The sequence below is a fragment of the Lycorma delicatula genome, chromosome 3, assembly GCF_047948215.1.
Source record: "Lycorma delicatula isolate Av1 chromosome 3, ASM4794821v1, whole genome shotgun sequence".
NCBI lineage: Eukaryota > Metazoa > Arthropoda > Insecta > Hemiptera > Fulgoridae > Lycorma > Lycorma delicatula.
Genome location: NC_134457.1, coordinates 92,594,455 through 92,617,567, shown reverse-complemented (window position 1 = coordinate 92,617,567; position 23,113 = coordinate 92,594,455). Strand labels below are relative to the sequence as shown.

General features: G+C 31.5%; 1 long non-coding RNA gene across 1 annotated transcript in view; it reads left to right on the top strand.

Moving 5' to 3' along the window:
* LOC142320931 (uncharacterized) overlaps positions 1–22,652 on the top strand; it is a 46,878-nt gene extending 24,226 nt beyond the window's left edge. The window contains exons 2-3 of the long non-coding RNA XR_012755511.1: positions 14,799–14,931; positions 22,352–22,652. This is a non-coding gene — a long non-coding RNA (uncharacterized LOC142320931). The remainder of the gene's footprint in view (positions 1–14,798; positions 14,932–22,351) is intronic.
* The last annotated feature ends 461 nt before the right edge of the window (positions 22,653–23,113 follow it).

Below are 23,113 nucleotides of genomic sequence, written 5' to 3'. Positions count from 1 at the left end.
AATAACAATAAAAAAAAATGTCAGAAGTTATTAATGAAATAAAATTTTATGTACATTTCATTTTAATTGAACAATTTTTACAGAGGTTAATAATTATTAATAAATCAATATATTTAAATTTAAAAAAAAAATAAAAATAATATATGTATATGAAGTCGGATTCGCACCGATGTGTGCATGGTTATGGATCCGACACGTTCTCACTTATACACCACAGAACTACTTGAGCGACGTGAAACAAAATTAATATATAAACTAATATAAAGTGCTGATATGGACACCACAAAAAAAGTGATAACAATTTGGTGTCCACCACAATGCGATTGTGTAACTGTCCGCTTTTTTAAAGAATTACAGGTTCGTATCCTACTTTCAAATGAAATAAGTTTAAATGAAGTGCAGCAAAAAATGTCTATATGTAATTTAATTGGCTTGCAAGGAATTCATGCGGTACCCACATCAGATTTTTTCTTTTAATAAAGTGTAGCTTGTTACTCATATGTTGGAATTAACCTTTTAGAAACGGAAATAAAAAATATTTCATTATACTTTTATTTTGTCAGGAGAGTTAGCAGTGCTAGTTCAACGATATCCGTGCGAACAGTAATCAAGTAATATCGATCGTAATAAATGATTAGATTGGTATCCGTTCATTTTCATCATTTGTTGTGTAGCATTCTCAAGTAACACTGCGGTAAAAAAAGTCTCCGCCCTTTAAAAAACATATTTTCAGATCCCTGTCGCTAAAACAAGAAAACTTGTAAAAGTGGTAAAAAGAAAACGAAAGACTATTTGTGATATTCGTATTTAATAAGTAAGCTCATATTTCTGATAATAATTTTATTTTTCAGTACGAAACTTTTATTGTCATCTCATGCTTACACAAATTACTTAATAAGAGTAATTAGTAGAAGAGTTGAAGATCATTTTGGGTTTTGGAGGAATAATTTTTAGTCTGTACATTAATTTTAGAAAGCTGATTAAAGAAGAACAAAGCTTATATGGAATTTCTTGATATTAAGAAAAATTTGACAGCAATATGAAATGAAATATTTTATGAGAATTAGATTTGTAAAACAGAGAAAAGGAAGTTATTGTATATTTTGTATAAGAATCGGGTAGCTATAATAAATAGGAGTAAAAAAGTTAAGAAAGATAAGCTACAGTACAGAAAGGAGTGAGACAGTACTATATTGTATTGAGCCAGTTCCTTTATCTTGCACGTGGAAGAATCAGTAAAGAAACTGGATGAAAATTTTCACTATTTGAGATATGGCAGTAGAGGAGAAAGTTAAAAATAGAGTATGAACTGAAGATGTTGTTTAAGACGGATTGGAAAAGACAAAATTTGTAGAAAAAATGTGATAAAAAGGATAAGGTCAATAAATATCACACTAAGTCATCCAGGGTTAGTAAATTTAGTTCAAGAAGGAAATGTGAGAAGGGGTTAGGAATGGAAGAGAAATGTTAAAATGTATAAAATAAATAATTGAGATTCCAATATTTAAGTTGAGGCTGAGACAGCCATAACAGAAAGGAATGAAATCTATCTAACCAGTCAAATGAATAATACAAAAAGTAATTTATTTAGATTGACTGTGCCAATGCAATGAATGGAAGTTAATTATTATGTATATATAATTATTTGAATATTCTGATACTGATACTTCTGCTAGCTAAGACTAGCCGAATAAAGTATGAAAATTCACGTCCGGTTTTGTGAATAGAAAATATTGAGTTGGTTTGTATTTCTCTGCTTAAATATTTTTGATTATTAAGTATTCGGTAAATTCGATTTAAAGGTTTCTGGTATGTTATTTAATAACTTTAATTTTTGTCATGAATTCTATTTTCCGAGTAGTGGCTCGCAGGCGAGTGTACGTGTATTTTTATGTAACTTGGCAGTTGCACATATACGGCTTCAGTGAAAGAAGAGCAGTTTCTCTTATAAAATATGTTTTAAAAAATTTGCTTTTTTTATTATTATTAGTGGTCATTTTCTACAAAATTTTTTGAATCTTTTTACTAATTTTTTGTGCATGAAAAAATCTTAATAGATCTATGCATGTATTTCATACGATCATTACTATTCAAGTGGAAAAATATTTTGGATGATATAAATAAAACATTCAGTGCTGTACTTCTGCCTATGTCGGTTTTCTCGATGTTTTCATTTAAAGGGAAAATACGTTAGATTTTCGTGATTTTATTTTACTATTAACTTTTACAAAGGCTTCAGAATATAAATAAAATCTAATTGCTGAAATCGACGTGGATAGGTAGACTGAATTGATTTGGTTGGCTAAGATATTAGAAAGAACATTTGACGATAATGTGCCATAGTTTTTCATTTCAATGTGGAAAAGACGTCTAAAATATCAGGGAAAACTTTTTTTTTTATAATACTAATAATACTGTTTGGCAAAATTAAATTAATCTTTTGTGAAAAACCGATGTGATTAATTTTTACAGTTTTCTAACGGTCTAAATGAAATATGTAGTTCTCAATTCGACTAATATATATAGCAATTCTACTTGTATTTTTTTTTTTTTTAATGAAAAGTAAACTTATCTGTAAAGACGATTGAAGATATTTTTCATGCTTATGTCGTCATTTTTTGTTAGTATAAGCATGTCGTGTTGTGATGTGATGATATGTGTCATTATAAATAAATTTTTTCATATGAAAATATAAGGAAATGCAACAGGAAAACTTAGTTGAATTATTATATAACACACACTCCCGCATTCCAGAGAGTTCTATTCATATTTAGTTCTACTTAAATTTAATTTTTTGAAACTGACCCCAAATTGAGTAAGTAGTTAAACACAAATTTGGTGTTGACTTCCAAAATTCGAAATTTAAATCAAAATTTAAACGATATTTTTTTGTTTTTTAGCGCGGTTTTCTAATGTCGCTAATCTCTTGTGATTTACTTTCTTTTAACTTTCAATTGAGTGGCGCATTCAAGGTTTACAGGTCTGCTGCAGATTTTTTTTTCATAGTCTAAGAACAGTATGTATGAGTGATGGATTAGTTGATACTCCGATTGATTGGGAAAATTGATTGGTTAGTTCATCTGGCATTAAATGTTAAACAAGTTATTCAGAATACAAAGGTACACATAGCAGTGTACACATTACGGTGATCGTAAACCTACCGGGTTGATGTAGTGGTGAACGTGTCTTCCCAAATCAGCTGATTTGGAAGCCGAGAGTTCCAGTGTTCAAGTCCTACGGATTTGAATACTAGATCGTGGATACCGGTGTTCTTTGGTGGTTGGGTTTCAATTAACCACACATCGCAGGAATGGTCGAACTGAGACTGTACATGACTACACTTCATTTACACTCATACATATCATCCTCATTCATCTTATTCTTAAATATTATCTGAACGGTAATTACCGGAGGCTAAACAGGAAAAATAAAGAAGTACGGTGATCGTAAAGCCCAATAATCCGTGTTCCCTAAATGATACACCGGGCATCTTGACATTATGATAGACTTGATAAAGTTGAGAACAGGAATCTCAGAAAAACGACATTTAGTAACTACTATCTAGTGTGAAATGCACTGTGGAAAGCAAACATTTTCGTGTATAATTTTTTTTAACGTCTTAGTTACTTCTGACTACATATTCTTCTCTCATTTCTTCTTTATTTCATATTCTTCTATTCTGACTACATTCTTCTTCTACATATTCTACATATTCTAAACAACGCTGAGTAATTATGATGAAAACAAAAATCGTATTCAGATTGTCTGCCTTTTAACTCTTTTGTTTAAAGAGAAACAGGAATATTATACCTAGGTGGAAGGAATCTTTTCTTCTTCTTCTACGTAGTTATTTGGATCTGCGACAGTATAAAAGGAAATAAGAATTACAAGGATATGAAATCGTTATTTTTGTGAGTAGGAAACGTCCCTCTCATCAGATAACAACTGGGTATCTATAAAAATAACGATTTTATATCGTACTTCAGTCTGTAACTCCGGTCCTTTTTATCCCACACAACTCCGTATGGTAGCAATTCTTTCGTCTTACAGTTTAATATAAAATGCTTTTCGTATTTTTCTTATACTGATGTGTAGGAGAATCGACTAGGTAAAATGTACAAATGATTCTTTTGTTATTTTTTAAATTCAGACAAAGAATAGCTATTCTTTGTAACTGTTGTGGAGAGTTGTAATTATTTTTATTTCAATTTTTTTCCTATAAATCTGGTTTAAAAGATATGGAATATTTTTTGAAATTTTAGTGAAACAGCCCGAATATTGAAAAAAATACGCTAATTTCAACTTTTATGATTATTTCCCTTCTAAATTTTTTTACATCTGAATTATCAAGTAATATGCGTACGCGAACAATATTAAATTTTGGAGTTGACTAATGTTCCTGTGCGCAACCAAAATTCTCTGAAATCTTCCGGTTTATATATTAAAATATTCTGTGTAAAATAAATATAGTTAAATGCACATTTCAGATGTCAAACTGTCATCAGTAATTATAAGAAAATTAATAAACAACCATAAATACAAAACAAACTTTTGAATAATGAATAATTTAAGTTAAGATTCAATAAGTAAGTCTTTCTTAATTTATAAATTATAAAATAAAAACACTAGGAAAAATTAAATATAAACTTGCTAATTGCCGTACAACAGCAACTAAAAGGTATCTTTCAGGTCTTTCAAGCTACACATATTCCTCCTAATTTTTCGCATGTCAAGCTAATCTATATTAGTGGAGTGGAACTGAATATTTCTGATACCCATATTATACGATAAGCTGATTTTGCAGAAACTACCGAAATCCATCTTCAAAGTTATTCGTAGCAGTTAACGGTACTTGTTAGAAATTGTCGATCTTCGATTGAAATTATTGTACATTTTCAACTGTTAAACTATAATTTTATTATAGTTAATAAATCGGTAGAAAACTAATAATCTTAAAAAATAAAAACAGCTCGCAAGGGCATCGCCAAACTTTCTCGACTAAACGGGTTTAAATTATAACTATGTGTACAAAGTCTGAACGAACAGCATATCTATAGAAAATTGACCGTAACCCGTTATTTTTCAATTTGGGAATAATGTGGAGAAATATTTATTAAAAGTAAGTCTATTAAAAGTACAAAGGGCAAAGTGCCTTTTGTATAGAAATCCGTATGCTAATTAAAACCTTTTGGTCGAACCAATCCCAAGTAATTGACCCATGTAGATACCAACACACACTTACAAAAAATCAAGATTTAGCACTACTTTTTCTTTTCTCAAAATGTGGGGAAAGACAAAAAAGTCATTTTTTTTTTTTTTTTTTTTTTTTTAGAAATGCCAGGGGTCATGACCATTTCATGATCGTTGACATTTCAAAAAAAAAAAAAGTGGAAAGATGATTTGGCACGATTGCCTTACATTACATTTTCCTTGTATATAATATACTAAACTACCACGATAGTAAAAATTAATATTATAGAATATTTCATATGTAAATCAGGAGCAGGTATTTTTTTTTAACATTATGGACAAAAATAAGTTGAAGTGGGTAACTTATCTGATTGTTTACTAAATCATTTTTTCTTTTTTTTTGGGGATGAACACATATTTTGGAAAGGTTAGATATTTTCATTTGACGATTTTAAACATATCGTCTCTCTCTACATCAGTGATCACTTCATGAATAAAAAGATTGCCAAATTTTGTGTTAATCGGTTACGTATTAGCTAAAAAAAAACTTTTTTTTAAATAGGCTTTTTTTATTTTTTCTGTTAGTTAATATTCATTTAGGCTAGCTCTTAAATAAAACTGTTGATAAATTGTTGTTAAATAATAAATTAATTATTGCAAAGTATATTGCATTTACAGACCTGTTCACAAAATTATTTATAAGTCTAATTTATTGATCAGAACAGATTATGCTGGGTCATGTTCTGTTATAAAAGAGCTAGTTAGTTGTTGCTTGCTTCGCTCCACAACACAGCACGTATAAAGTTACATTTCGTTTGGGGAATTAAATCAGGTAATCTTCTGTTAGTCCTATTCCGACCCTCTTCTTCAACCGTTCGTATGTAATCCACGACAACCCGTCTAGTCATTGTTAAGGATTATTATCGCACAGTTCGTGTTGTATTGAATTAATGAAGTCGGCTTTTTTTGCGATTATCGCTTTTAATGCTACGAAATTTTTTTTTCGTGTGATTGTTTTTTATTAAAGAGTTGAAGGTTGCACGTATAGATCGATTCACTCTATTTTCAACAATTATATTCTTTTATAGTGACATTTAAGATTTTTTTTTTTAAATCAAGGAAATAATCACTCGAAGGTGTAACTGGTTTGTACATATTTAAAATTTCGAACACGTTTTATGATTCTTTACCGGTTGTAGAAGATCTATGATGACATTCTATCTGGAAATATGTTCATGATTGTATCTTGGAAATTATTTTACTAATATTAATAATATAAGGGACAAACTATTCAAATTATGAATATTTTCGGACTACGAGGCTCGGCTGATAAATTTTGCACACTAGCGTACTACACAGAGACAAAAGTTACTATCGAGTTGGGAGTGGCAGCGCATGATAGCTAAAATTTTTCTCTACAAACCTGCGATAATGCGTTGAAATCCGTTTATCGGTTTGTTTTCTGTAGCAATTAAAATAGAGTCGAGTACGTCCAATATGTACTGCGCGTCTTTAAAACAGCGCGCAATGATCGAATTTTTAACAGGAGAAAATGTGAATCATACGAATATTTTTCATCATTTAATAACGATTTACGGTAGTGAAACTGTTAACAGGAGTACTGTGAGTAGGTGGGCATTGAAATTTCGCGAATGTGAATCTAGTAAAGCGACAATTGGAGACGCATCTCGCAGCGGACGATCAGCTTCTGTGACTGATGAGAAACACCGAAAAGAGGGGACGATTTGCTTCAAAGAGACCGGCGAATCACCCAGCAACGCATCGCTATTCAGTTAAGCGTATCTAAAGAACGAGTAGGTCATATTGTCGAGCAATTGGGTTACCATAAAATCTGTGAATTATAGGTATCACGCAAACTCTCTCATGGCTCTCTGCAAGCTGAAGTTTGAGCGTATTCTGCATCCGTTGTACTCGCCGGATTTGGCTCCGTGCGACTTCCACCTCTTCCCTCATCTCAAGAGGGATCTCAAACATAGTCATTACACCGCCGACTATGAGTTGAAGGAAGCTGTGGCCACTGGATCCGAGAAAGACCGCCAGAATTTTTCAATGACGGAATGCAAAAATTTGTCACAGGTACGTTGTAAGTGGGGTTTATATTGAAAAATAAGTACTGCATCTTGCAGCTAAGGTATTGTACTTTTATTAATTTTTTATTTCATTCCAATATCTCTTTTTATTGCCATGCTACGCATATACGGGCAAAATTCATCAGTCCGAGCCTCGTACTTTAGTATTTCTGTAAATTAAAATATGAGGGGTGGCTGAAATGTAATGCACAGTCCCTCATCAACTCGCAAATATTCAATTGAAACAAGTACGGCATAAAAGTAAACATTATTTGCTACTTAAACTTATATTTTAATTTTCCACGTATTCATCATTTTCAGTTGTACATTTCCCCCAGTTTACAACTACTTTTCTTTTTCTGTCGATGAAGAATACTTTCCGTCAAATTAAGTGTTTCCATGACCACACTACTTACTTCAGTATCTGTGGTGAAATGAATATCCTTCTTAAATTGCGGAAAGAAATGTAAATCACAGGGCGCTAAATCTGGCAAGTATGGAATCTGTGGATGGACTCCGATTTCAACTTCAGAAGACCCTTACCGGTTGTAAGCGATGTATGTGGCCAAGAATTATCGTGTTACAGAATTATCGACTCCGTAGATCGGCGAACTCGTCTCCTAAGGTGTTTTAACTTTTCTTATTATCGCACAGAATTTACAGTCGACTCAGCTTCCAGGTAGTCATGTACATGTATCTAAAATCCCAGAAGACTGAAGAGAATTCTTTTTTAAAGAATTTTGTTTTCAATTTCTTTTTTTTATTGTGACTGACCTGAGTACATATATAATGCTCTGCCGGGTTTTTCCGGGTTATAATAATGCCCCAAGTTTTGTCTACCATCGTAATATTGAAAAGTCATCTCCCTCGTCACGATAACGTTTCTAATGCTGTTCTCAACATTCTTTTCGTTGTTGGTCGCGTTTTTTTTTTCTCTGAGTTTGCGTGATATTTAACGCGAACACATTTTACGACAGTCCAGTTGTGCATTGTATTCTACTCGTTCTTTTGATATGCCTATCTGGGTGGCGATGCGTTGTTTGATGAGACGGTCATTTTGAATCAATTCATCAACCTTCATTTGATCCATCAGTCCAGAAACTATTCGACCGATGCGACATTCATCCTCAGTATTTATTCTTCCAGATTCTGATGCACGAAATTTTATTGTCTACCTACTCGCATTGCTTCATCGCCATAAACAGCTTTTAGATCATTAATGTCATTTTCACTTGCACGCTGATAAGAAGTTTTTCACTGTACATTGTTTCAAACGCGTAGAGAGACCAAGCGTACTCGATTCCATAACAATGGTAACTGACAGAAAATAAGAGAACGTGGGTCAACGAATTTTGTTATAATAGTACTAGAGGAATGAAATTTAAGATGGCAGCACCTGTCGCCATGTACGACATTTTGTTTTCCCTTTATCTTCCAGTGTGCATTACATTTAATCCGCCCCTCATACATACTGGAGTTTTCTCGTTTTGCACCCGTTATGAAATCTTCTGATAAGCATGTCTCGCTATTTCATAGGAAATTGAGCCCATCACCTCTTAATCTGGAAGGTAACACTTCCCATTATATTACTCGAACAGTCAAACTCTTGTCCCGTATCTGTAACTAAATTACAGTCAATTCTTGTTGTTATTTATCTTTGCTTTTAAAATAGTTTTCAGTGATACATGTGTGTGTGACGTTACAGAGTATGAATGTCTGACTGCCTCCGCGGTATTATTACAGTTATAGTTTTAAATATTAATTATATATTTTGTAATATTTTAGAAAAACAATTTTAAGTGTCATGGTGATCGATGTTTGTAGTTCAGTTTGATACTTTCACATTCCATACAACATTAGTAATGAAAATAGAGAATGTATGGGTTTTTCCTTAAAGCAGTCTTAAGTCTGTTCTGGTGGCTTCTTAGTACCTGGAGGAAAAAAAATATTTGCTGTTTATATTTGAGTTATTTAATTCAAAAATATTTATCTGAATTTTGTTGCTTCCATTTTCGATCAGATATTCCGATTCCCGAAAGATTTATGAGTTAAATGGTTGATTAATTCGTTTAGGGAATCTAAAATACTTCTTTGTGTGAAGTTGTTAGTCTCCTTTTGCGATTCCTTTGTGATTTGATCGTCCCTTTCTCAATATACACTTTTTCTTAGTTTTGATACTTTTCTTCCTAGTAATTTTTTATGGATTTTTGGTAACGCTCACTAAATTCGTACTAATGTCGAGCTTTAGAAGTATTGCTTCTTTCGTATTTCTGTAGTTAATGGGCGGCTTTGTACAGGGACCTTATCGGGGACATTTTTTGTTATCCGGTGGCTGGAAAGCGTGCTGCGACCGGGGTACGAATTGATTGAACCTTACGTCTACCTTGCAAACGTTTCTTATGCGCACGGGTCATAATACGGTAATACTTCTTAAATTACCTACAGTAGATCGATTTAAAGGGATCATATTTTTTGTTTTGTTTGTTCTTTACGTAGTATAATTATCACTTATTATAATATCAGTGATAGTCGATGGTGTAGGATCATTATAATTTTTAATACTGTATACTCATGGTATCAAAATTATTCAAATTCTTAAATATGTTTGTTAGAATAATTTTATTTATCAGTTAGCCGACCACCGTACCGTGGTTGTAGCCTGTCGGGTTTTCATTCGGAATGAAGGTCTGTGTTTCAAATCCGTGCCAAACTTGACATTTTTCATTACTCTACAAAACTTTCATTCCATATTCCCACACAAACTTTTAAAACTTGTTTGGTGGAATAAATTAATTTTCTAAAAAAATTATGTATACTTTTATATTTTCTTCTAATTAAGAAATGATGATAAAAGTAAAAATTTTAATACAAATTTTTTCTAGTTATCGACACAATAAGTGGATAATGTACTGTATGTTAGATGTAAAGATATTGTAATATGTTTGGTTGTATGATTTTGTGTAGAATCTGTGGAGTGTTTTTTTTCTTAAGGTTTATTTTTTAATTTTGTTCTGGATTGAGGGTTAGAGCTTTCGGTTTAAATCTTAATTTTTTTGTTAAAATATATTGTAATATAAATGTTTCGTATTATTAACTTACCGTTATACCTAAATTATGGTATAATCTGTTACATCATTTGTACGTTAAGAATTACGAAATAATAAGTTTTTAATCAATTTTTTTTTCATATTTATCACACTTTAAAAACGTCAAATTAATGCTCATACTAAAATTTTGTTATTACTAGCTTATAATTTATATAATAATTTTTAAAATATCCTTTAAATAATAGTTTTAATTTCCACAGAAGATTAGAAGATTACGTATTTATTTATCTACTAGTTACTTATAATTTAAGATAAACTAATTGCCAGTTCTGATATAATTATTTAAAAAATGTAATTAAAATAGTTCATATAAAAAAAAGTAGTTTACTTGTTCCCTCCAATTTAAATAAATGCTGATAATTATAAAAGTTTTTAAATTATTTGTCTTGTAACTTAAATTTTAATTTATTTTACTACCTTAAAATTAAGTAATAAGAAAATAACAGTTTATTGTTATTTTAAATTTATTGTATCTATTTCTTAAAAATATTTTGAGAGAAACCTTAAAGGGATTATCGCTGACTCTGTACAAAGCTTTTTGGATCTTAGGTCCAGTTAATTTATATATATGACATTGGTACTAGCCTGCAGTTTTTACTTTTATGGTAGTAATGGTTAAAAAATAAATTACAGTTAAAAGATGTTTCGTTTATGGCTTGGAATTCGAAACGTTCACAACTTGATATGTACTTCATAACATGCCTTGTATATTCTTTTTCTTGTACGCGCGGCTGTACACGTACTGGTTGCAAAGCTAGATAGTAAAATGGCGGTTTGATGACCTAAACTTGTTTATATGAATCTGATATGATATTAGTGTAATGTCTTATTGTAATATTTGACCATTGTAACATATTTGAAAGTAATGTATTTCAGTTATATTAGTTTTTTCCGTATTTAATTAGTTTTATGTAATAGTTATTGTTATTTTTTAAAAGATTTCAAATTATTTGTATTACTTATAATTTGATGTAATGTTTTTTTTTTTTTTTTTTTTTTTTTTTTTTTTTTTATAAAATAGACACTTTGTTAGTGTATAGTTTTAAAACGTTGTATAACATGTATTTTCCAAATTACAATTTATTGATTTTCAGTCAAATAAAAAGTAACATTTTTATTTTATTATAGCAATAATTTTGGAAGTCTCGTGAATAATAATGCTGAAGATTTATTCTATTCGTGAAGTAAAAGTAACTACCATTTTTATATTACTACGAAGTATTTATTGCAATGTGGATTGTATAAACGTTGATTTTTCTTAAAAAATAATGTCTTCTTTTCCTTTTTTTATTCTTATGAAAAATTAATTTAAAATCTATTATGACCGAAAATAATATATTTAAAAAAATCATTCTTTAATATTTGATTTTAAAAAGATTAAGTGAAATTTCATTTTGGATGTATTTTCATAAAATTACGTTTATCCATTTTATATAAAAAAAAGTGTATGAAGACAGGGCTATTTTCATTTGTCTTATTGATGGAAGTTATTTTTTTTTCTCTAATTAAAAGGCCGCAGTATTTTATAAAGGGCACGTGTCTGGATTATTCCCAATTCTTTGCTAAGTTGACATTTCAACGTTGTAAATTGCTTTTTGCCGCGATATTTTAGTTATACGCATCGCATATATATATAAAGCCTCAAAAGGGTTGATAAAGTAGGCTTGCTCGCTTCACGTTCTACAATAATCTGGGGCAGAACTGACATAAAGTGCGTTGTTATTGTCTATCCACGTGACTCGTATATGTATGTTAAATTTATTGTATAATGCATATGATAATTATGCTCTCATTTGACCCAATTAATTATTCCATGTTTTACAGTATTATATAATTAAGTGTGCAAATGTTATAGCGGTTGACATTAATAATATACGTAATGTTCCGTATTTTTGTCTCGTACTCCAAATTTATTTATCAAACGTATGTATCGTTAAAAATATTATTTAAAACTTTTTTGAACGACAAATCGAATCGTTTTTATTAAATGAAGAGTTTTTAACATTTACGTAATAATATTTTCAGTCTTTCTTGCAGCCATTTTTTAAGTAGTTTTTATCGTCGACCATCACGTTGAAATCGGTAAAAATAAAATAAATGTATCGATCTTTAAGGTCGTAATTACATTTTGCAGTAATGAAAATGAATTCGGATTTCCATGAGAATCTTTTTTTCTTTTTACGTCCATGTGTGAAATAAATACTAATGCGATTCGGTATTTCAACGGCTTCTCTTATAGAATAGAGAAGTATTATACATATATATTCTGTATAAAATCTTTCATAACTATTATGGAGTATACACGTACTTGATTTAAATTATTGATCCAATTTTTTTTTTGTAATACGTAAAATATCACTGATATTTTATGTCTTAAGAATAAGTTATATTAATATTTTTTTAAATTATTTACTTGGTAAATACAGTCCAGTGGGTGCACCTTTCTCTGATAATTCAAGAAGTTCATTAGAACTTCACCGGTAAGAATCCGCAGAACTGGACGGCACAGCAAAGTCAACGAACTATGTTTACGGTCCTAAACATGACCTAACCTAACAGTGAAATGAAAATGGGGGAAAAATTAAAAAATAAGCATGAAAACATTATATTTTAGTTCACTTAGATTTGTAATAAAGATTGCTATAAAAAATATTCCTAGAATTTTGTTAGACGTTTTTTTCTTCCATTTGATGAACCGCGGGACTGGAATTTATAACTTTTTCTGTAAAAGGTGGATTTACGAATCGCAACGCTAGGTAGGTATATTTTTGAATATGAAATATTATATAATTATTATATAATATATAATTTTTGGATTTCATCGTACCACCGCGAGAAATAGCTGCGTCGATTGCAACACGATTTATTTCAAGCTGATTTATAGGAAACAAGTTATGCGTGAACAAACATTAAAAAATTACCTTTCGGCACGCCGGAAGGTGAAGGTAGATTTCACCGGTGCTAAGTAGAGAAAAAAAAAATATCCACCTTAAAGTTAAGAAAAACTTCAAATTTACTCAATACGACAATGGTTGCATATGAAAAAACTTTCACATGTTTAGCATACGACATCTTTCTTTTCGGGAATTATCTTCAGGTATTACTTGAGAGGATGATATGTATGAGTGTAAATGAAGTATAGTCTTGTACAGTTTCACTTCGACTGTTCCTGAAATGTGTGGTTATTTGAAACCCAACCACTAAAGAACACCGATGTTCACGATCCTTAAAATTCAAATCGAAAGAAATTCAAATCCGTATAAAAGTAACCGTTTATTATGACTACAAACCCCATCTTAAAATTCCAGCAAAATTTTGGTCAACCCTTGCCATAAGGATTGGTCATATCAAAAATTGTTTCAAACAAAAGTTTTAGGTAATGTTTAGAGGACTAACGACCACCTTAAACCGATTAGATATTTTGCCTATTAAGGGAGGTAAGTTTTTTTTCTCTTCGAAACTCCATTTTTTCCATCCCGTGAGCTAATGGTTGGTGATATTAAAATACTTTACGTAGATACGTTTTAGGCCCTTATCCAAAGAATAGTAGGAATTTTAAACGATTTCGATATTTTACTTAATAAGAAAGTTATAGCGATATTTGTTTTTCGAAAAAGCCCCCCATGATCCGATTTTGCCCATTAACGAACTCGACCGAGATTTTGGGTCGTTATATTTTATATATCAATTTGAAAATGATTGGCGCAAAATTACGGCAGTCATCGTGTAAACAAGAAAATCAAATAAATCAATATATATATATATATATATATATATATATAGATATATATTTTCGAACTGACGGTGGTTTTGGGGTCTGAGGGATGTGAAACGCGAATATATGTCAAAATTTTCCGGAAATCGAATCATGGTACCATTACAATAGGTAGCTTCTTATGAAATCTACCTAAAAATATACGGGTCGAATATATGATCTTATTTTTTTAAACTTGGTTAAAAATCTTTTTTTGAAAGATTTCGGCGATTTTTTTATTTTTATTTAAGAATGATCTTGTTAAAAAATGTAGAACTGAAAGTATTAGAATAAACTTAAAAAATCGCTAAATTTGTTGTATGATGTAGAAAAAAATTATACCTAGTGTGGTCAATTCGATCCCACATGAAAGTTATCCCGACACACATTTATGAGCGCTTACTATAACAATGTCAAATTGGGTTGTAGTTGATATTGTTGAGATATGAAATAAACTTTCTGTTTACTTATAACTGTATCATATTATATCCGGTATTAATAAAATTGATATGAGACTTTTTACAATTTTTTATCTCTTTTTCTTTTAGTTGTTTGATTATTAGATAATTTGTGATCTAGATATGATTATATTTAATTGTTTGTGTTATCAATGTGTTATCAAATTAATTGTAGTAAAAGAGAATTATTTTATTACAGCTTAATCGTGCGGTAATGAAAGTTAATTATTTACATTAAATTGTTATGCGATTGATAATGGAGGAAAAGTTGCGAAGACCTTTATTTCTTTGTGTAGAAGAGGTATTTCAGGGCGTTATGGAATGTGTTGATGGTATTTTTATTTTATTTATTTATTTATTTAATGTTTTGTAATTGCTGAAATTATACTACATTTGGATTATACAAGGAGTCCCATAAGTTCAATATGTTTTAGAATGTATAAAAATAAATAATAATAATAAAAATGATCTTCATTCAAAAAAAAGTTTTTTTTCTATGTATGGAAACTTATGGGACACGTTGTATTATTATGAAGTTGGTCATTAAATTAGAATAAGTATTTTACTCCTGTTTTTAAATTACCGGTGTTTAATATATAAGTGTGTCTGTGTGCGTGTGCAGTTTACGTGAACGGTGTTTGTTTTATCTTTCATTGTATTGTTTTTATATTTTAATATACTATACTACTGTATAGTTATGTAAATAATTATATTTATTTTGCATATTAATTATAGTTTTTGAAGTAAATAAATTTACCGTATTAATGTTTAATTAGTTATTTAAGCGTCTGAATTTTAATTAAGTGCAAGATTATAAATGCTGATTATAGTTCTTCGAATATATTAACAATTGGTGTTGAGTGTTGTTATTATAAATTTAAATTTATTAAATAAGAATTTTTACTTACCGGTTTGTAAATTCTTTTTTTCCTACAAACTATTTAGAATTTAAATAACAGAATTGGCGATAAAATTACTTTAATTGGACTGTTACACCTACGTCTACATTTCATATGGGAGAGAATTCGTCTTCTTGGAATGGAATGCTGCTTTATCATGTAAAAACATCGTTAACTAGTTTCTAAATTAATGGTGTAAGGATGATTTTATTATCGCTTAGCTTCGGATAGTCTTTTGAATTTTCCTTTTGATTTTTATTATTTGTTTTAATAAATATTTATTTATCTTCATTTAAATTTCTTTTGGGTTTTTTCATATAAATTGTCTGTAATTAATATTTCACTATTTTCTACTTTTATTCGTTGTTTGTTTTATTTAATTATTTGAAAATACGGTTTAAAGAATAATAAGGTAGACGGTTATCCTTTTTGTAAACAAGTTTGCTAGTTAGACGGTTGCTGCAGTCGACGCGGTAATGAAGATTATGGATGCAGCAGCGGCGGGCATTTAGACACGCAGGATTCCGATGGTGGTATTCCTCGACGTCCGCAATGCCTTTAACTCCCTCAGCTGGGACTCCGTCTTCCGGGCGCTGAGGGGTTAGAGTGTGAGCGGCTACCTTAGGAGGATGTTGGAAGACTATCTTAATGGTAGGAAACTGGTATACAAGTTTGGTGACGCTGATCTCTGGTTCCGATCCACGTGTGGGGTGCCCCAGTTCTCCGTTTTGAGTCCCCATCTATGGAATATCGTGTACGATGGGGTCCTCCGGTTGCGATACCCGTGGGGTGTCACCCCTGTCGCCTACGCTGATGATTTAGCCCTGGTGGTGGTGGCAAAGACCGAAGAGGAGGTGACGCGTGCCGCGAATGCCGCTATCGCGATAATTGGTGAGTGGATTACCGGGGTGGGGCTCCATCTGTCCTGTGACTGGTTCTGTCATCTGCGGCTGGTTCCCTTCCCGATTATGATCGAGCGGTGGTCCAATTACGAGAGGCTGTGTGTATCTTGGGGTGTGATTGCACCATAGGCGGTCATTCAGTCGTCATGATCAGGAGTGAGTGAAAATTCTGGGCAGCTGTCAAGAACTTGGTTAACTTGCTAACGAACATCGGAGGGCCCCGTGTGTCGAAAAGAAGACTGTACGCACATGTGGCGACCTCGGTTCCCCTCCATAGTGTCCCAGTGTGGAAGAGAGCCATGGGGGTAACATTATACTCTTAGAGGGAGAGTACTGCGCCGTTTGACTCTTAAGGTGTCGTCGGCTACGCCTCGGTCTCGACTGAGGCGGTGCTGGTATGTTATTCTCTCTCAGGGCTGAATTGAGATGAGACGGTGTTGGTGGGACTGGAGTGCCGCTACTTCAACAGTTGGTGGCGGCTCGTGCGCAAGTTTATCAGGGTGTGTCTAAGGAAGATGCCAACGCAACTGTCTACAGGGATTGGCAAGCTAGGTGGGATGCGTCCACGAAAGGGAGGTGGACGCATCGTTTGATCACGCACATTGAGCTTTGGGCCGGGAGGGAGTTTGGCGAACTGGGATTCTGGTTGATACAATTCCTGACCGGCCATGTAGTCTTTCGTTCATCATACCTGTGTGGACGAAGAAGAGCCACACAGGCTTCTGTGTGGGCTTCTGCCCCTACTGTCGAGGCATAGACACGCCGGAGCACGTGTTATTCCAGTGTCCGCGATGGGACGGGGAACGCGCCGTGACTGTACTCCCGTAACTGGACATCTCGAGGTGGGACCATCGTTGGAACGGTGTTACGCAGTCCAGTGGATTTCCACACTGTGGCGGATTTTGTGTCGGGAATACTTCAAATGAAAGGTCGAGAAGCGAGGGGGTGAGAGACAGCTCCGTACGGAGCTGTCGTTCGCCCGTACTTGCACGGGTGATCGGTAGTGACGAAGTGCGGGTACTCTCGAGCCCCTGCGCTAAAAGGCCGAGTCCCGGGGACACCCCTTCGAGGGTGCCCCGATTAGAGGCACCCTCGATCATCCAACACAAAGGACCGGCTCCCGGTTGCTGGATGATGGTGTCCGGGAGGCCCGGCTATGAGGCGAAGGCCCTCCCGGAACCGTGTTAATGCTTAATTGTGGGTCTGGTTCCGGGAGGCAGGGTTAAAATAAAAAAAATAATATAAAAGTTGCTAATTATCTATATGTTAAGGCAGATTATTTCTAAGTATTCATGAATTACAGCCTAGTTGAATAACTTGAAAATTTCTTTTTTTGACATTAATAAGATTTAACTTCATAAGCTTTTTTATATTCTTATTTCTCTCGTTTATTCTTCTCGTTAATTTCGTTAACGTAAGCAGTATATAATTGCTTCAGTCCCAGTGGACTGAGAAGTGATTCTTCTTTGAAGCAGTTTGCAAACTATACGTTAAAAAGCACAGCTAGTAAAGAACTTTTGAAAGTATTTTCATTCACCTTAAATCTTTCACGGTTAATGAAATTGAAAGTTATATCTGCCTATACACCTTAATTATTTTTTATGTTATTAAATAGTAAAGTTATTGAATAATTTCTTAATGTAATAGGAAGTTATGCAAATTCTCATCATTCAGATATTTGCTAAAGTATTATAAAATGCTGCTTTAAATACATACATTTAAAACATTATTTTCTGAAAATTATCAAAAGTATCTCTTAAAATTTAATTTACCCCCTGAACATGGGATAAAGGTTTTAAATTATTTCCACGTTCGTGACTTCTATTTAGGGGTAAAAAAATGTTCCACGGTTTAAAAAGTTAGATAAATTTATACACCACCTTTTAAAATTAAGCGCTTTACTTCATTGCCATTGTGTTATCATTTAACAAATTTTATTAAATCGTCTCATTTAGAGAAACGTAACATTTTTAATTTTATAGGTTGAATATAAATTATCCGTACCCATTTGTTATAATGATTGATATAATTTTCCATCCGGTTGTGTTACCAACTAGAAAAAAAATCTGTTTAATAATGTCGAGTTAATAGGTTCAAAATTATTATTTTTTTTTAATAAAACTTTTTTATAAAAAGGTAGATCCATTAAGGGCATCAACGGGATTTATAATTAATTATACCTGCAAAAACCAGCAGTGAATCCATTATATTCCGAGAAATATCCTGACCAAATAATTATAGTTAGAAAGGGGCGTTGTTAGTTCAGCGCCCCTTTCAGAGGTGTTATATAATTCAAAGTTTTATGGTATTTTTGTTGGTAGTAACCCAGTTACTACCAAATGTATGTTTCAATTTTTATGAAATTTTGTTTTCTTGTTATTTATTATTCAGTACATCGTACGCGTATGTATAGTTTTCATAAAAGCTTTTGTTTGAAAATTATGTTTATTAGGAAAATCGTCGACTGTATGTCCTCTATTAATCGAGTCCCAGCATGGCTGAATGTTCTTTACATATATTATCTTTAATTAAGTTTGTTTAATGTATATACTGTAGTTTTAAAGAATTAAAATATATATATAATCGGTTTATGGGAAAGTACTGTCTGGATAATCATTATTCAGTGATGTCCTTTGTTCCTGCTGTAATAAGATAATTTTTGCATTGGCTAAACCTTCCCCATAATTAGTTTTGGATCAAAAATTCTGTTCTTTGCTTTATTTTTATTTTTCATTTCAATTCGTTGTAGAGTTTAGTTTGTAAAATTCAATCAAAAAATTGTAGGTGAAACGATTCCTGAAATGTATATTCAAATAAGTGCCCGACATAGAGCCATACTCACAGAATTTTGTAACTTTTTTTGTATTTTTGGAATAAGTAGATGTCAAAAAGTGTCTAATACTTTTAAGTTTTTTATTACTGATGTCAATACCGTATGTTACTTACAAACTTTAGTTTTAAGTGTTTTCTTTTTAATTAATTTGTAATTCTTTAAAATATTAAAAATGATTGTCTATTATTGAATTCTGTGTATAAATCTTCTACATAACCAATATACGAGAATTATATAATTTGTACAATAACGTACAGATACACTAAAATATTTTTCATTTGTTTAAGCGACTTAGTACTGTTAAGAAAATACGTTAATTTTGAGTTAGTGCGTAAAGTTTCCTGTATATCGGTAAATCATCTATCCTTCAATTTTGTAATTAATTGGTGGTCATCGGATTCGTTAGAATTGTTATATCATTGTCATGAATAACATAACTATTCCATTTTCGTGAGTGATTTGCGTATCAGGTCGCTTACATCCATTCAGTAATGGGGTATCTGCCTGCCTCCGTGGCGCGAGTGGTAGCGTCTGGGCCCTTCATCAGGAGGTTCCGGATTCAAATCCTGGTCAAGCGTGGCATTTTCACACGCTTCAAATCATTCATCTCATCCTCTGAAGTAATACCTAACGGTGGTCCCGGAGGTTAAACACAGAAAATAACGTTACGGGGTATCTGACAGACAGACAAATGATATTTTAACTTTGTTTGGTTAATAACGAAGCTTTCGAGTTACATTCTCCATTATTAAAGTTTCTCTTAAATTGTTTTTTCTGATTTGATTTTTGAAAGTAAAAGTATTATATCTTAAGCAAAATATACTTTCATTGAATACTGGAAATATATTGATTATGCCAATTAATTCATCGATCATAATTCAGCTATGTATTCTTATATGGAAATAAACCAGCTGTCTACCCTAAAACGTTTCGTTTATTATTATTATTTACTGTTGTTGGCTAGGCTTTATGCGGTAGCTTTGTTGAGTTCAAGAAAACATTCGTTTCGGTAAATATAAAAAGAGCAGTAAGCATTATTTGAGGCAATAGGCTTTTAGCACAAAGTTTCCACCAGTTTCCTTAATTATCGATTTGTATTAGTAAGAACTTACTTTTTTGGAGGGGTTTATTTTGATCTCCATTGTATTTTGATTTATTCATTAATAGAAGTGAGATTAGAGAATAGATTATTATTAGTAATAAACAACTATTAGATATTGTCTTTATAAATACTACGGGTAGTCTAAAATCATTATGTGGAGTACCAGGTCTACAGCTATTCTCGGAGTGGTAGTGATGATTAAAAGAAAGTAGTCACTGAAGTGTAAGGGTATTTACCTAATATCATTTATAGCTCTTATGAAAAACATGACGTCACGGATTTCTTGGAGAGTTCTTGAGCTTTTTCATTGGTTGTAGTATCTTGGGGTTTTTTTTATTCCAGTTATTTTTTAAATGTAGTAGGTATGAGTGAATTCAAATTATTTTTACTAATATTTTTTTAGGATAATTTCATTTTTATTATCTATATTAGCCAATTGTATTTATTTAATCAAATCAAAGATATTTCATTTCAATTTATTTTTTTGCCATCATGGAATAATTATAGTTTTTACATTTAATAATAACAATTTTCAAATGATAGTTAAATTTAAAAAATCCTTTCCTAAGATAATTAGGCGTTACTAGCAAAACGGAAGTTTGAGCATATTAACAAGTAACGCTTACGAAAATAGAAACAAATTATATGTGGTGATTGATTAACTTTTCAATGCTTAATGATTTGGGATGACATTGTCAACTCATCATTAAACTAAAAAAAGATATTTGAGAAAATACATTCCATTAATGGATGAAAGAAAAAATATTTTCTACGTAATTCATTTATTTGCGCAATCGTTGATTTAGTGATTTTATTAGCGGTAAAACGATCTGAAACAAAATTTATTAATTTTTAACGAGTGGATACTGTCAAATTTGTACGAGAAACAGCATAACTGTAAAATAGACGTAAATGTGAGAGAATAAAGATGGTTTTATTTTTTTTGTTTATATATTTTATTAAATATTTTTACTTATAATTGCCTAACAGTCAAAACTGATTCATCAAAAGGTTTATTACTTGGGTAACGTCTTGGCTTACCGAGTGGTTCTTGATTTATAACTTCTGGATTATATTTATTTTGTTGAAGTGGGTGTCTATTGCTCTTCCTCGTGCATTTTTATCTTTATCATTTCAAAGATTTAATTTTCTTGCAGAATAATCAAATTTAATTATGTGATTTAAAAAGTTATATTATTTCCCCTTGTGTATTATGTGGTTATTATTTTATTGATTTTTTTATTATTATTATTATTATTATATCGCGAAGTAGGCTATTTATAGATGGAATTTTAGTTATGAAGTAATTTACTTTGTGTTGTTCGTATATATTTGAAAGTTAGAAAGCGAATTAATTCGGATTCGTACACGTGAATGATATCTACTGTTTATTATTATTTCCATTGTTTATTGCAAAGAAAATATGAAATGCTTATTATTTTTAAAAAAATATCCATTTATAGTTAATTATTAATATAATTTTGGTTTTCAGTAAATTTAATTGTAATGATATTCTTTGTTTTTCTTAATTTTGATTATATAATGGATATGAAAATTAGAGGCAATCGAAATCATTCGTAAACTTGAATTAGACGGCAGGTAATTTTTTTGCTAATTTTTGATAAAATCTGTTATTTTATGAAATTAGTTTTAATTAGGAACTGTTTTGGTTTCTTATCTGATATTTTAATGGTTGTTATTACGGTGATTTATATGAGATTTAAACACTTGAAAGTTGCTCTGAGGGAAAAAGATGCCATCGGGGGTGGACTGGAGGGGGTAAACAGGAGCGGTTGTTCTCTATATCGATCAGCGTAGCGGGGTAGCGGCGCACCTTCGGCGGGCATATAGCCATGAGTGCCGGTGCCGCTTCTATCTGCTGTTTTTGTAAGTTACTTTTATAATATTTTTACTATTATATTGTAATTATTGTCAGGTTTACTTAACTAATATTCTGCTCTGTTCCTTTCTTTTTCCGGTGCTGTTCGTACGTGATGACACGCTCTTTACCATCAGCTGTGAGTATCTTCTTTATCTATTTCTTTACACTTGACCTTAGTTATACGATCAGTGCAGTGATACCAACGTAACGAATGCTCCTTCCTCGCTTTTTGTATTGTGTGTTACTTGTGCGGAATAAGATTCTCCAAGATGGTTTCCGCATGCGCAGTTTTACTAATGCTCCTTTCGTATGAATGGGATGTTCTAAATTCGCGCGTTGGTTTCAAATTATATTGTTAAACATACTACAGTTGTATTTTTTATGTAAAAAAAAATTAAATGAAAATAGTTGTTTATTATTTGTTTTTAAATAACAAAGCCGACTAATTAATTGTAATAAAAAAACTGAAATTTATTGGAAATGCTTTCATTTTAATTTGATATATATATTTTTTTAATCATAATTAATTGATGTTATTTAGGTTTGTAATAATTAGTTTTACGGGTGTGGAATCGTATGCTGTTCAATTAATCTAACGTAAATTGTACTATGTACATTGTTCAAAGATTTAAGTAAATCTGTCTTGAATATTTTTATTTAGTCTTTTAAGGTACATTTTATTTGTAGTGCCTCATAACGTAAAATTCTAATCTCGTTTTCCGTTTGACTGTTGATCTTGTCAACATTATACGCTGATCTTTCCCGAAACAGTTCCGTTAATTGAACCTGAACAATCAAAGCGTAGGTAATTCTTGAACTTTCGTAAATGACACGGAAGTTAGCATCCATTTAAACGCTTTAAACATTTAATATATATTTTTAATCAATTTATATTG